Source organism: Rhinopithecus bieti, unplaced genomic scaffold (genome assembly GCF_001698545.2).
Source record: "Rhinopithecus bieti isolate Rb0 unplaced genomic scaffold, ASM169854v2 scaffold_23283, whole genome shotgun sequence".
Taxonomy (NCBI): Eukaryota; Metazoa; Chordata; class Mammalia; order Primates; family Cercopithecidae; genus Rhinopithecus; species Rhinopithecus bieti.
In genome coordinates, this window is record NW_016810852.1 from 213,168 (window position 1) to 223,225 (window position 10,058).

Below are 10,058 nucleotides of genomic sequence, written 5' to 3' on the forward strand. Positions count from 1 at the left end.
TATTGTTGTTGTTGTTGTTGTTTTCAGAGATGAGGTCTTGCTGTGTCACCCAGGCTGGAGTGCAGTGGTACAATTGTAGCTCGCTGCAGCCTTGAAAACCTGGGCTCAAGCAGTACTCCTGCCTCAGCCTCCTGAATAGCTAGGACTACAGTCATGTACCACCATGCCTGGCTAATTTTTAAATTTTTTGTAGAGATGAAGTCCTGCTATTTTCCCCAGACTGGTCTCAAACTCCTGGGCTTCTGTCTTGGCCTCCCCAAATGCTGGAATTATGGGCGTGAGCCACCCCATCTGGCCTAAAAAACTTTTAAAAATTGTGGTAAAATATACACAACATAAAATTTACCATCTTAGTCCTTTTACATATACAGTTCAATAGTGCTAAGTCCCTTCACCTTATTGTGGTTTTCCTATGTTAAAATTTAATTATTTGTATTTTATTGAGTGTGAGTTGTAAGAGTTTTTTATGTCTTTTATATGTTTAGCTATAAATCCCTTATTAGTGATATGATTTATAAAATTTTCTCCCATTCTGTGGACTGTCTTGTCACTTTCTTGATAGTGTCCTTTGAAGCACAAAGGTTTCTAATATTGATCAAGACCAATTTATCTTTTTTTCTTCGGTTGCTTGCGCTACTGGTATCATATCTAAGTATCCATTGCCAAATATAAGGTAATCAATATTTTTCTTGCAATACTTCCATGTTTTCTTCCAAGACTTTTATAGTTTTAGCTCTTACACTTAGGTATTAGATTCATTTTTAATTAATTTTTGTATATGGTAAGAAGCCAACTTCATTCTTCTGCATATGGCTACCAGTTGTCTCAGCATCATTTGCTGAAAAGACAATTTTTTCTCCATTGAATGATCTTGACGTCTTTGTCAAAAATTAGTTGACTGTAGACACATGGTTTTATTTTTGGACTCTCAATTCTAGTTCATTGATCAATATATCTGTCCTTGTGCTAGTACCACATTATCTTGAATACTGTTGCTTTGTATTAACTTTTGAAATCAGGAAACGTGAGTCCTCTAACTTTGTTCTTCCTTTTCAAGATTATTTTGGCTATTCGGAGTTCCTTTCAATTCCAAATAAACTTTAGAATCAGCCTGCCAGTTTCTTCAAAGAAGTCAGCTAGGATTTTGATAGGAATTGTATGGAATCTGTAAATCAATCTGGGGAGTATTGCCATCTTAACAATATTAAGTATTCACAAAAAAGTCTTATGGTAAAAATAAATAAATAGACTGGACGCGGTGGCTCATGCCTGTAATCCCAGCACTTTGGGAGGCCAAGGTGGGTGGATTACTTAAGGTCAGGAGTTCAAGACAGGCCTGGGCAACATGGTGAAACCTCGTCTCTACTAAAAATACAAAAATTGGCCAGGTGTGGTTCTGGATGCTTATAATCCCAGATACTCTGTAGGCTGAGGCAGGAGAATGGCTTGCACCCAGGAGAGAGAGGTTGGAGTGAGCTGAGATTGCGCCCATGCAGTCCAGCCTGGGTGACAAGCGCAAAACTTCATCTAAATAAATAAATAAATAAATAAATTAAATACATACATACATTTTAAAATATTTACGTCTTCTGTAAACATGGCGGACGATGTAGACCAGCAACAAACTACCAACACTGTAGAGGAGCCCTGGATTTTATCAGGCTCAGCCTAGATGAACTAATTTATGTGAAAATGAGAAATGACCGAGAGTTTCAAGGCAGATTACCATGCTTATGATCAACATTTAAACATGACCTTGGGAGATGTGGAAGAAACTGTGACTACTGTAGACATTGATGAAGAAACATATGAAGAGATATATAAATCAATGAAATAGAATATTCCAGCGCTCTTTGTCCAGGGAAATGTCGTTGTCCTGGTTGCCCCTCCACTGAGAGTTGGCTGAAACAAAGAATTTGTCCTGTATGGAAAATAGGAGACTTTGCACAGTGGCCGCTCTAAATGTACAAGACATTCAAAACAGAAACATGCATACATTCTGATATTAAGAAATAATTCTGGGGATTCTTCCACTCCTGAAATGAGTTGATTTGCAGATAACTCACGACTACGCTAAACGGTATTTTCATCTCTCTCAAGCTCTTCCAATAAATATGACCACCAAGATTAAAAAATTATGTCTTTTGATCTATGAACGTGTAATATTTTTCTTTTTATTTAGAACTTTTGCATTTGTTTCATGAATATTTTCATGGTTTCCAGAGTATAAATTTTATACTTCTTTAGTTAAATATATTCCCAGGATTTTATTCTTTTGATGGTATTGTAGATGAAACAGTTTTCCTATTTTCATTTTCAGATTGTTCATTGCAAATGTGTAGAAATATAATTAATTTTTATGTATTGATCTTACATCTTGCAATCTTGCTAAATTTATTAGTTCTAATAATTTTTTTACTAGATTCCTTAGGATTTTCTATATATAAGATTTGCAAATCAAGATAGCTTTGCCTCTACCTTTTCATCCTGATGGCTTTTATTACATATTGTAGCCTGATTGTCCTGGCTGGATCCTCCAGTACTCTGTGGATTACAATTGGTGAACACCCTTGTCTTGCTCCTGACCTTAGGGGGAAGGCATCTAGTCTTTCGCCATTAATTATGCTATTAACTATGGGTTTTTCAGAGATGCCCTTTATCAGGTTGAGAATTTCTTTCCATTTCTAATTTGTTAAGTGTGTTTTGTCATGAAAGGGTGTTAGATGTTGTCCAGTGCTTTTCCTAATTGTATTGAGATGATCACATAGTTTTTGTCCTTTATTTTATTAATGTGATGTAGTATATTAATCAATTTTCGTATATTGAACCTACCTTGCATCCTTGAGATAAATCTCACCTGGTCATGGTGTATAAAACTTTTTATATGTTGCAAACTTTTGTTTACTAGTGTTTTGTTATGGATTTTTGTGTCTATATGCATGGGGATACTGGTTTATAGTTTTCTTTTCTCGTGATGTCTTTGTCTGGCTTCGGTATCAGGGTACTACTGACTTCATAGAATGGGTTAGGAAGTATTCCATCCTCTTCTATTTTTTGGAAGAGTTTGAGAAGGGTCAGTGTTAGTTCTTCTTCAAACATTTGGGGGGATTCATCAATGAAACCATCTGGTAGCTTTTCTTTGTTGAATGCTTTTAGATTAATGACTCAATTTCTTTACTTGTTATAAATATATTCAGATTTTCTATTTCTTTCCAGGTAATTTTGCAGTTTTGTCTATCTAGGAATTTGTTCATCTAAGTTATCCAGTTTGTTGACATACTTTTTTCTTCCTTTCCTTTCTTTTCCTTTCCTTTCCTTTCCTTTTCTTTCTTTCTTTCTTTTTTTCTTAGAGACAAGGTCTCACTCTCTCACCCAAGCTGGAGTGCAGTGGCATGATCATAGCTGACTGCGATCTTGAACTCCTGGGCTCAAGCAATCCTCCCACTTCAGTCTCCCAAATAGCTAGGACTATGGGCTTCCTACTATGTCCAGCTAATTAAATAACTTTCTTTTTAAAAAAAAAAGATGGAGTCGCTATATGTTGCTCAGGTTGGTCTCAAACTCCTGGCCTCAAGCAATTCATTGGGATTACAGGTGTGAGCCTGGTCAGTAGTCTCTTCCAATCCTTTTCTTTTCTTTTGATATGGAGTCTCGCTCTGTCGCCAGGCTGGAGTGCAGTGGCATGATCTTGGCTCACTGCCACCTCCACCTCCGAGGTTCAAGAGATTCTCCTACCTCAGCCTCCCAAGTAGCTGGGACTACAGGCGCACACCACCACGCCCAGCTAATTTTTGTATTTTTAGTAGAGACAGGGTTTCACCATGTTGACCAGGATGGTCTCAATCTCTTGACCTCGTGATCCACCAACCTCAGCCTCCCAAAGTGCTGGGATTACAGGTGTGAGCCACTGTGCCCGACCTCTTATAATCCTTTTTATTTACGTAAGGTTGGTAGTAAATTTCCTCTTTACTGATTTCAGTTTCTGATTTCAATCACTTGAGTCTTCTCTTTTTTTTTCCCCCTTGGTTATTCTAGCTAAATATTGTCAATTTCATTGATCTTTTCAAAAAACCAACTTTTGGTTTTGTTGATTTTCTCTGTTGTTTCTCTATTCTTTATTACATGTATCTCTGTTCTAATCTTTGTTAATTTCTTTTTTCCATTTGCTTTGGATTTAGTTTGCTCTTCTCTTTCTAATTTCTTTTTCTTTTTCTTTTGAGACAGAGTCTCACTCTGTCTCCCAGGCTAGAGTGCAGTAGTGCAATCATGGCTCACTGCAGCCTCAACCTCCCTGGGCTCAGGTGATCCTCTCACCTCAGCCTCCTGAGTAGCTGGGACTACAGGTTTGTGCCATCTCACTCACCTACTTTTTGTATTTTTTGTAGAGATGGAGTTTTGCCATGTTGCCCAGACTGCTTTCGAACTCCTGGACTCAAGCAATCTTCCTGCCTCAGCCTCCCAAAGCGCTGGGATTACTGGTATGAGCCACCATGCCCGACCCCTTCCTTTTTTTTTAATGTAGAAGATTAAGTTATTTATTTGAGACCTTTCTTCATCTTCAGTATAGGCATTTACAGCTATAAATTTCCCTCTAAGCACTGCTAGTGCTGTATCCCGTAAATTTTGGTATGTGTGCCTTCATTTTCATTTGCCTCAAAGTATTTTCTGATTTTTAAACATTTCTTTCCTTCTATTTTTTTTTATTTGAGATGGAGTCTCGTTCTCTCGCCCAGGCTGGAGTGCAGTGGTGCGATCTCGGCTCACTGCAACCTCTGCCTCCCGGGTTCAAGTGATTCTCCTGCCTCAGCCTCCCGAGTAGCTGGATTACAGGTGCACATCACCATGCCCTGCTCATTTTTTCGTATTTTCAGTAGAGATGGGGTTTCACTATGTTGGCCAGACTGGTCTCGAACTCCTGACTTCATGATCCACCTGTATCGGCCTCCCAAAGTGCTGGGATTACAGGCATGAGCCACTGCTCCCGGCCTTAAAAATTTCTTTCTTAGCCAGGCGCAGTGGCTTATGCCTGTAATCCCAGCACTTTGGGAGACCGAGGCAGGTGGATCACCTGAGGTCAAAAATTTGAGACCAGCCTGACCAATATGGTGAAACCCCATCTCTACTGAAAATACAAAAATTAACCAGGCATGGTGGCGGGCACCTGTAGTCCCAGCTACTTGGGAGGCTGAGACAGGAGAATCGCTTAAACCCGGGAGGCGGAGGTTGCAGTGAGCTGAGATCATACCATTGCACTCCAGCCTGGACAACAGAGTGAGACTCTGTCTAAAAAAATAAAAAATAAAAAGATTCTTTCTGTTATTTAGAAGTATGTTGTTTAACTTCCACCTATATGAGCTTCAAGTCAATAATTAAAAAACAAATTCCACCTATTTGTGGATATACCAAATTTCTCTCTGTTGATTTCTAATTCCATTTAATTGTAATTGGAGAACATAATTTGTATCATTTCTATCCTTTTAAATTTATTGAGGTTTGTTTTATGAGCATCATATGGTCTATCTTTAGAATGTTCCATATGCACTTAACAGAAATTTCGATTCCACTTTTGCTGGGTGGAGTGTTCTGTAGATGTCTGTTAAGTCTAGTTGGTTTCTAGTGCTATTCAGGTCTTCTATTTCCTTGTCGACCTTCTGTCTAGTTGTTCTACTCATTATTGAAAATGAAGCATATAAATCTTAAACTATTATTGTCGAATTGTCTATTTCTCTCTTCAATTCTTTCATTTTTTGGCTTCACATATTTTGCATTTCTGTTGTTAGCTGCATATATATGTGTAATTCCTACATTTTCTTGATGGATTTTGCGACAGCTCTTTACGGCGGAAAAATGACGTTGAATTTTATTGCAATTTACAAATATTACAAATGTTAAGGTATTACATTTATTGGTGACATCTCTTGACTCAGTCTGGATAAAGATGTTGTTAATTTTAAGGTATTAGATAAAATGTCTTTGGCATTAGGTAACATGTCATTAACAGAGGGCCTTCTTGCACTTTGGGGGAGCAAAATCCTCCCATTTCTCATGCTGCATATTGTTCTACAGTCCACTCAATTCTAAGTTTCCATCTGGCATTGTCAGTGTCTCATTAACTATATGACTTTTCCTATCCTAAGCAATAATTCTGCTACTAATTTTTTTCCTGAGTCTTTTTGCTACTTGTGACTTTTAAAAACTTTAGCCTGTTTGAAGATTCCAGTAACTACTTACAATAATCAGCCCCTTTACTTGTCAAATGACTGTGATTTGTAGTCAAATGTCTTTTTACTTTTGTGGGAGCCATTGCTGAATGTGTAGGTTGTTCACCACAGATAACACACAAAGGAATAGAAAACACAAAGCCCATGTAAAGTCCATTTACAAATATCTTTAATTATGTAGATGAACTTTTTGTGTCATTTGTCCTCTAGTGCATTGAAATGACTCAGAAAACTGAAATTTCTCATCGCTAATTTGAGAAGTGTCTGTAGTCGGGCAGGGATGAGTGCCTGTAATCCCAGCTACTTGGGAAGCCGAGACACCTTAAGCTTAGGAGTTCCAGACCAGAGACCAGCTTGGGGTCAACATAGCAAGACCTTGTCTCTTAAAAAAAAATAAATAAATAAAAAGCTGGTGCAGTGACTTATGCCTGTAATCCCAGCATTTTGGGAGGCCAAGGTGGGTGGATCACTTGAGGTCAGGAGATCTAGACGAGCCTGGCCAACATGGTGGAACCCCATCTCTACTGAAAACACAAAAATTAGCCAGGCGTGGTGGCAGACGCCTGTAATCCTGGCTGCTTGGGAGGCTGAGGCAGGAGAATCACTTGAACCTAGGATGTGGAGGTTGCAGTGAGCCGAGATTGTGCCATTGCACTTCAGCCTGGGTGGTAGAGTAAGACTCCATCTCAAAAAAGAAAAAAAAAAAAAAAAAAAGAAGAAGAAGAAGAAAAAGAGGAAAAAAGGGAAGTTTCTGTAAGCTTAGGCTTTGAATCCCCGTTTTCTTTTTTATACTACATCTATCTTCAAAAATCAGCATATTGGACTATCAAACATGTTGGTAAGACACAAATGCTAGTTCTAAGAGGATATAACTGGAAGAGTATGGTAAATATCTACATGAGAAAATTGAAAAAGTGATGAATGTGTCACAATACGCATCATTTCTAATATATGCAATTCACATTTTGCAATATTTACAGTAACTGCAAAATGACAAGGATAGACAGTTAAGCTGCAGCACTAAAAATTCCATCTTTAGCATGAAATTTTACCTCTTATTTTCTACTAAACTGGTAAGGTGTGTTTGCCTTGTGAGTAAAACGGCAGTGTGTAAGGAAGCTGGGAAAGGAAATTTGAGTGAGAGAGTGTGGTGTTCTAAAATATGTCCACAAAGTTTTGAATATTTTTCCCTTCAAAAGGTGGAGTTGGCTCACACCTGTAATCCCAGCACTTTGGGAGGCCGAGGTGGGTGGATCACCTGAGGCCAGGAGTTCGAGACCAGACTGGCCATGGTGAAACCCCGTTTCTACTAAATATGCAAAAAAATTAGCGAGGCATGGTGGCGCACACCTGTAATCCCAGCTATTCAGGAGGCTGAGGCAGGAGAATCACTTGAACTCGGGATGCGGAGGTTGAAGTGAGCTGAGATCGAGACACTGCACTCCAGCCTGGGTGACAGAACCAGACTCCGTCTCAAAAAAAAAAAAAAGTGGAGCCTATTTCCCCTCCCCCATCCCCTTAAGCATGAGCTATCCCTAGTGATTTGCTTAGTGAATGGCATGCGGCAGAAGTGACAGTGTGTGATATTCAAGATCAGGACATACAGAGCATGTGCAACTGTGCATGGTGGCTCACACCTGTAATCCCAGCACTTTGGGAGGCCAAGTCGGGAGGGTTGCTTTTGGACAGGAGTTTGAGACTAGTCTGGAAAATAGAGCAAGACCCTGTCTGTACAAAAAACTTCAAAAATTAGCCAGGCATGGTGGCACGTGCCTGTAGTCCCTTCCCACCAGTGAGGTGGGAAGCTGAGGCACGAGATTCGCTGGAACCCAGGAGTTAGAGATTACAGTGAGTAATGATTGCACCACTGCATTCCAATCTGTGCAAAAGAGCAATACGCTGTCTCTAAGAAAAGAAAAGCATTGTGGCTTTCTCCATGAGCTCTCTCGGATCACTCTCCTGGGGGAAAACCAGAAACCAAGATATCGGGACACTGAAGATATCAGCCCTAGGAAGAGTCCCACATGGTGAGGAACTGAAACTCCTGCCAATAGTCAAGTAAGGGAGCCATCTTGGAGGTAGACCCCCACCAGACCCTGTCAAGCCTTCAGGTGACTGAATCCCCAGATTACATCCTGATTGCAACCTCATGAGAGCCTGAGCTAGAGTCATCTACCTAAACTACCAAATTCCTGTCCCACAGAAACCATAATATGAGATGATAATTATTGGTTGTAAATTTTGGAGTGTTTTGTTATTCAGCAACGGATAACTAATACGGATTGGGGCTTATGCCATCAGCTTGCCATCCTCCTCCACACAATACAGAGCTCCTCCTCTATAAGCAGCCTCCCCATCTTGTGTCAAAACCGAGAATGGCCTCAGCCAAATGAACTCAGAGCTACTCTACACTATCAATAATGTTCCATTGACCAAAGCAAGGTACATGGCCAAATCCAGATTCAAAGGTAGGAGAAGTAAACCATATGTCTTGGTGGGAGAGGCTGGATAAAGATGTTGTTAATTTTACTGTATTACATAAAACCTCTTTGGCATTAGGTAACATGTCATTTTAACAGGAATTAGGTAACATGTCATTTTAACAGAGGGCCTTGTTGCACTTTGGGGGAGCAAAATCCTCCCATTTCTCCTGCTGCGTATCGTTCGAGAGTCCACTCAACTCTAAGTTGCAAAGTCATATTGCAAAGAAGCCTGCGTACAGGAATGAGAGGAATTTGTGACCATTTAAAAATATCTAGCACTAGCAGGAATATCTTGTTGTGCCAGGAAGCACAGAAACTGTCAAAGACCAATGAAGTCATTTGAAAAGGACATAGAAGACAACTTGAGGGGGCTTTGCTGGCCTCACATAGAAAATTAGGATTTGTTTTAAATACTCAAGAAAAGTCCAGGCACAGTGGCTCATGCCTATAATCCCACAGCTTTGGGAGGCTGAGGCAAGGGATGATCACTTGAAGCCAGGAGTTCAAGACCAAACTGGGCAACATAGTGAGACCCTGTCTCTAAAAATAAATAAATAATTAACCGGGCATGATGACATGTGCCTGTAGTCCCAGCTACTTGGGAGGCTGAGGTGGGAGGATTGCTTGAGCCAGAGAGGTTGAGGCTTCAAGTGAGCCATGATTGTGCCACTGCACTCTGGCCTGGGTGGCAGAATGAGATCCTGTCCCAATAAAATAAAACAAAGTACTGAGGAAAAAACAAAATTTGGGTGCGGAGAGATAAAACAGGTTTGACAGAATGTTGAGAATAGCCAAAGCTTAGTGATGGACAGAGGAAGATTAATTTTTTTTAGTCTCTTTTCTTTTGGTATGTTTAACATTTTTCTTGATAAGAATTTTCAAAAAGTAATATGTATTTAGGACAAAAAAAAATTTAGAAAAAACAGAAATGTAAAAAGTGAAAAATAATTGGTTAATCCCACCACTCAGAGATAAGTGTTGGTAACATTGGACTGTCCTTCTAGGCTGTTCCTATTCATATTTGCAAATCCTGGCCTCCCAACCTTGCTCAGAGTGTCACTAACCATTGTTGTCTTAGTCTGTTTTGTGCTGCTATAACAGAATACCACACACTGGCTAATTTGTAACAAACAGGAATTTATTTGGTTCATGATTCTGGAGGCTGGGAAGTCCAAGATTGAGGGATGCATCTGGTGAGGGTTTCTTGCTGCATCATAACATGACTGAAGGCATCACATGGTGAGAGAAGGCAAGAGCTTGAATTTGCAATCTCTAGCTCTTTTAAAATTGGCATTAATCTATTCATAAGGGTGGAGCCCTCATGATCTAAACCGCTCCCATTGGACCCCATCTC

The 10,058-nt window shown here is 39.7% G+C and overlaps 1 pseudogene; it reads left to right on the forward strand.

Moving 5' to 3' along the window:
* The first annotated feature begins 1,597 nt into the window (after nt 1–1,597).
* Nucleotides 1,598–1,906, forward strand: LOC108542811 (U6 snRNA-associated Sm-like protein LSm3 pseudogene; annotated as a pseudogene).
* The last annotated feature ends 8,152 nt before the right edge of the window (nt 1,907–10,058 follow it).